Source organism: Glossina fuscipes, unplaced genomic scaffold (assembly GCF_014805625.2).
Source record: "Glossina fuscipes isolate IAEA_lab_2018 unplaced genomic scaffold, Yale_Gfus_2 116, whole genome shotgun sequence".
NCBI lineage: Eukaryota > Metazoa > Arthropoda > Insecta > Diptera > Glossinidae > Glossina > Glossina fuscipes.
The window spans coordinates 3,324,378-3,330,409 of NW_023998459.1; the positions used below are offsets into that span (position 1 = coordinate 3,324,378).

Below are 6,032 nucleotides of genomic sequence, written 5' to 3' on the forward strand. Positions count from 1 at the left end.
GAGATGTAGACTAAAGCTAAAACCCGGGTGGTTTTCTACAAAGGAAACATCACGAATAAAGTTAAAAGTAACTCTACCGTTCTCACTTTTTTCCCAACGTGATTGCCATAAGGCACGGACACGTTCCTTTAACAGCGTTTCACGCTCCCGAGGATTTAATCTCTCTACATCCTGAGTATTTAACCCGTCATGTAGGGGCATGCCCCTCTTTATCCTGTAAGCATTACTAAGGCGTAACACCTCAAGGTCCAGAGGGGGTGCACCCATCAGTATCTGTAGAGCGTCAGTAGAGACCGTCTTACAAACGGGCAGACACGCCAACAACATTATGCAGCTCAAAATCTTACTTCGCCCTACAACAGACGTAACGTCTGAACACCACACAGCAGCTCCTTTTGTTGCGCAAGCAACAAAGAGACCGCTGTATATTATCCGCACGGCACGTCTGGTAAGGCCCCATTCACACCTCAGGACACGACGTATCTGTCCTACCACATTCATAAGTTTATCCCTAACCTTATCAAGGTGAGGGGTAAACTTGCCACGATAAATCATGGTAATTCCTAGGTACTTGGCTAAGACTAAGACTAACCGCATTCACTCTGATCACTGGAGGTCTGCTGGATGAGAGGCTGCCTTTCAGCAGCATCATCACAGTTTTCTCCAATGATACATCTGACACTATGTCCCCATGCAGCAATCACTCTCATGGGATTTTCACCGCATTCTTCTATTACTTTCCTAGACCTAGCCCTCACTAAGATGAGCAGGTCATCTGCATGTGCAGAGAAATTAAATATTCCATTAATTTCGACGTACATGCTTTCTAACTGCCTTAACAAGCCATCCATCATAATGTTCCATATAAATGGTTCACTGATAGATCCCTGCGGACAGCCTCTAACCACATCCCTGAAGACAATGTCGTTTCTACCGACAACACAAGCTCGCCTCTGCGAGAAATAGCTTGCCGAGAGTTTAATTTCCAGGCAATATACCTCTCCCAGCTTGGCGAGTATATTACTCCAGTTGAGATGGTCGAACGCACCCTTAAAGTCAATAAGTATGCCTAAGACATATTGCTCGTTACACTCCGTGACACATGCCTGCACGTGTAGCCAGGCGTCTTCCGTGCGGAGCCCGCTACGGAAGCCAAACTGCCTATCAGACAGACTAAGAGTAGGAATCATCTGAAGCCTCTCTATCATTATCCTCTCCTGAACTTTCCCAAATACTGGGAGAAGACTGATGCCCCGATAATATGAAGAATCATTCCTCACGCTATCAGACGACTTCAGCAGAACTACAACATTTGCCATTTTCCACTGCTGTGGAAAAGAGCCTTCAGACAGACACAGACAGTAAGTCGTATATATGTAATCAGGAATAACCTTCCAGATGGCTTTTTCCATCTCCCCAGTAATTGCGTCAATACCTGATCTCTGACTTTGGAAATTGCATACTCAACTTCATACCTTTCCAAGGGAGGGGCAGGCGGCGCAAACCCGGTATTGAGAAGCACCTCATGATCCTGCCCAGGGAAGAATGTTTCAAGTAATGCATTCAAACACTCCCTCCAAGTGGATAGTACTCCATTAGGAGTACGAATACCGCTTACCTCCAAGGATTTTTTTCCCTTGACAACACGGTAAACTTGACCCCAAGGGTCATCACGATTACAAGAGACAAATTTTCTCCAGTCGTCCTCTTTAGTCACAATAAGCATGCCTTTATAGTCATTGAGGCATTGCCTCAATTCGACTCTTAGCCGAACGGCATTTGCAGCATTGGACCTTCTCGCTCGCTGAAACTGCCTTCTAAGGCGGCGGACGGGCTTTCTTTTTTCGGACAGACAACGTGTCCACCACTTAACCCCTCTTTGATTTGCCTTGCGGCATCTCTCGAAGAACAAGTCGTTGACACACAAAACCGATTCAGTTATGTGGTCTACCTGCTCACCTAAGGGCTTCCTCTGAAAGTCTCCAAACGGCACAGCAATAACCGCCTCCCGAATAAGGACCCCGTAGGTGACCCAGTTTACCCCGGAAGTACGCCAACGTTTGATGTCAACTTCAATCGGCGTGGCAGGGGTACAGTTCATCACCACTTCAATAACATGGTGATCACTAATACCGCAACCTCCTTTCACCCCCCCCCAAAAAAAATAAAACAAGCCCATTGCTGACCTATTGGCAATAGTGACATCAATGTCACTAGCCCCAACTGGACCATGAAAAGTGAACCATTCACTCGGCTCATTTTACAACTGGACACTTCTGGTTATACACCACTCGGACAGCACTTCACCCCTTATTTTGTTGCTTAAGCCAGAAACACGTTCTGGCATCTTGCTGAACCATAGGGGTGAGCAAGCATTAGCATCCAGCCCCAGGATCAATGGGGTGTCGCCAGCAAGCAGCAACACCGAATTCATATATCTGAGGTAATCATCCAGTTCTTGGTTAAACTTACAGTAAAGGCTTGCACAGAGCAACCTTCCGTGCGGGCCTTCAACGGACACACAGACGCCGTGACTACTTGCCAGGACAAGTGTGGCTTCCACATTCACATCATTCACAATGACAGCAGAGTGGCTATTGTCGTCGAGAAACACCCGCACAGCAGCTGGCAGGCCCTTGAGCCTACCAAGGGATACGCACGGCTCCTGGACCAATTTCATTGTCATTTTCGGCTATTAGGCCGAAGAGGATCGTTTCATATTCGCCGCTAAGGCCCAAAATATCACCGGCAGCTCTTCAAAGAGACGCTATCCGGCGAAAGATCACATTTCTACAGGCGATTTGTTATCGCCTTCATCTGGCTCACCGATCCTGCAGCGGCATTCCGCTCCCCCGCACGCACTGGCCTGCTAGCCGCCGAAGCTGCCGCGCCCACTACAGGGGCAAAGGCAACGGGTGCAGCTACAGTGCCGGTTTTTTCCCTACGCCTCTTCACCGACCGAGAATTTGAAACCGTAGGCATAGAGTCGCTACGGCGCATATTCCCCTCAACCGCGGTGTCACAGTCCGACACATCGGACGGACTGTGGTTGCGTTTTGCACCACCCCCTTTTAGTGGTCCAGCCTTCTGGCCACCCTTCACCACCATCAATTCTTCATCGGATGACGTCGTTTCCTCGGACATCCCCCCAACACTTTTCAGGGCAGGCTTCTTCTTGCGCTTCCCTACTTTTCCAGTATAGCCAAAATACCCCACTCAGTGCACTCTTTCAATATATAGGGCGAAGTGATTTATTCATCAATATATATAATAAAATATATATGTAAAAGACACTCACCCTGGACGGTTTTTTCAGCCCCAACCAGCGCCACCTAGTGCAGGAATCAGCAACTGCAGCAACCAGCAAGCGAACACCGCCATCAATCAATAACAGCAAATTTCAATTCCACCTGTTCCAATTTAGCAAATTCGAACGAAACGAAATGATTTGTCTTTTACAGCACACAACAAACGGAATTTAAAGTGTTTCCTCTTGTCTTGTGCACTTTAGCGTCACTTATAGATTTTATGCACATATGTTTGCAAACATGCACACAAACAAATGATATAATCAATCACTTATTAAAATCCTTTTATATGCTTTTTATAATGGTTTGACACAGTAATTTATATCAATTTTTAATGTTTCAAATAAATCCATCAAATAATAATCAATATCACCGGTTTAGAGCAGTTTCCACACTTATTTAGTCAATTTTTAGCTAACACTTGCAAGCACACGTCTCTCTTGAAAGAATTCCAAGAAATGCGGCCTTCTGAATCTACATTTTTTATTAAAGAATCTTAGGTTCCTATCTTGGTTGGAAGTGGAAAGAAGAGATAGATTCGTAAATAAGTAAAGATAAATATTTAGTATGTGTCGTTCGAAAGTTTGTGTAAGTGTCAATATTAAAACAGAACTACAAAATTCCGTATATACAAAAAAATGAAATTCGATACTGTAGCAGCCTTTTCTCGCTCTTATTGATGACACCTTTAAATTCAGTTTGCTGATCTTGCATTTACGGCATCAACATAGACTGCGATATGTAGCGCTACTTCTCTTACCCTTGCTGTGACTTGCATGTACAGACTTTCCTACCCATTAGATTAAGTCCTTTTTAATCGTAATCACTACCGAACCACCGGAACATAATTAGTCATTGTGTATAATTCGCTAGAACAATTCTTATCGTTGTGACGTTGAGATAATCACACGCAAACGCGAAAAGGCTTAGATCTAAAGAAAAAAAATTTTTTTTCAATTTTGCAATTACCAGCTGCGCCAATTTTAATGCTTTAAAATATTCACTAAAAATTATTTTACTTGCATAATTTTTGTAAAATTAATTGATAAATTTCATCCTTATGCAATTTTTGTGCATTATACTACAGAGCTTTTTTCCGTCTTGCAAAAAATGTATAACACATAGGAGAAGAGTAAGCTTATGGTCAATTTTCGAGAGCTTATTTTTTCTTCTTTTTCCAATTTATTGATTGAATATTTGCCAACTACTTCATTAATAGTTTGTTTATTTATCAGAGACGAGAACTAACTGTTATTTTTTGGATTCTGACAGCCGCAATTGAATATAAACAAAAATTTGTCCCTTTCTTTCTGTCTTTTCATTTGAATGTGAAGGATAGTAGAAATCGACACGAAAGTTCCACATACTCGCAAAAAACGTTTATGAACTGCCGTGGAGAGAAAGTTAACTTCTAAATAAGTGATTATTCTGCAGGTTTCATAATTTTAGACAATGCTTTGAACCCAGCGGCTCAACTAGTTTTGATTTGCTGACCCACAGAAAAAGAAGACAATGCTTTGCAATAAAATTCTAGTCATTAGTAAATGGACTAAAAATATTACTGGTTTCGTCCATCTTAAGTCAACAAAAAAAAAAAAAATAATACTAGATAATACTAAGGTATTGAAAATCATGGATATCTTCGCAAATTATACATACTTTTTCCCTTTTGTTACAGTCTCGTACAAATGTCGTGGTAGATCGCAAAACCATGGAAGGATAAGCGGGAGGATCCAAATGGCCATACCAATGGCCAATGACCAATGGTTTACCAAAGAGGAAGTGAAATCGACGTAGATGCTACACGATTGCTGATAAAAAATCAATTTGAAAGGAATATGGGACCATATTTAGCAAACTGGGGACGGTAAACCATTTTCTGCGTTGATAACAGAGCCCTTAGCTAATCCAACTTATTGTTATTGCTAAAAAATATTCAAGTGATTTTACAGTATTTTTTATTGATTTTCTTTTGCAGCTCTGAACGAAATATTGTTTCAATGCTGATTCCATGTTCAGCTGGCATAGAAATAAACACGCGCATGAAAACAACGCCTTAATTTTGTCACTCGTTTATCACACTACCCATGTAATGCCAGGGCAACTCAAATACAAACACGTACGTCGCCTGAATTTAGACGGCTACGAAATGGCGTCTTACTTGTTCCGTTTATTAGAAATGAAGTATCCGGCACATTTAAATGCGATTACTTTTACATGCAACGAAAGTACCTTCCACAATCATAACTTTATAGTTTGTAATTATATTGAGGAGCTAAACAAGTGGAATACCAGAAGAAAAGTTAAAGAAGCGTAAAGAAATTACTAAACGATTAATAGAAGCAAATTAAAAAAGCCCGAAAGAAAAGCGAGAAGAGTTAATACGATTGAGAAAAAAGTATGCGATATATATTTTACGTACTTTGTGCGCAGAACGGTGCCAGCCATTCAGACACCTTATCTAACAATGTTGTAAGCAATCAGCCCCGAAGTATTAAATCATATAAGCCATATTCTGGTGTTTCATTAGCCCATTCGTTAAATGATGTTGAAAGAAAGCACGGAGAATTGTTACAAAAAAAAAAACATTTCGCTCTGAGAAACGCCAGGCAATAGGGAAACGTCACACTCTAGTGTCGCGAGAACGTATGCGTACAATTTCTTTGTTACCTTCTGATGAAAAAGGTACTGATGAATTTTGTAAAGACGACAGAGATTGGGATG

At 41.8% G+C, this 6,032-nt stretch overlaps 1 long non-coding RNA gene across 1 annotated transcript; it reads left to right on the forward strand.

Annotated features, from left to right (window-relative positions):
• Window positions 1–4,718: 4,718 nt before the first annotated feature.
• LOC119640277 lies at window positions 4,719–5,571 on the forward strand. The gene is made up of 3 exons (XR_005247642.1): window positions 4,719–4,928; window positions 4,987–5,175; window positions 5,287–5,571. It is a non-coding gene; the product is annotated as an uncharacterized LOC119640277 (long non-coding RNA).
• Window positions 5,572–6,032: the final 461 nt, after the last annotated feature.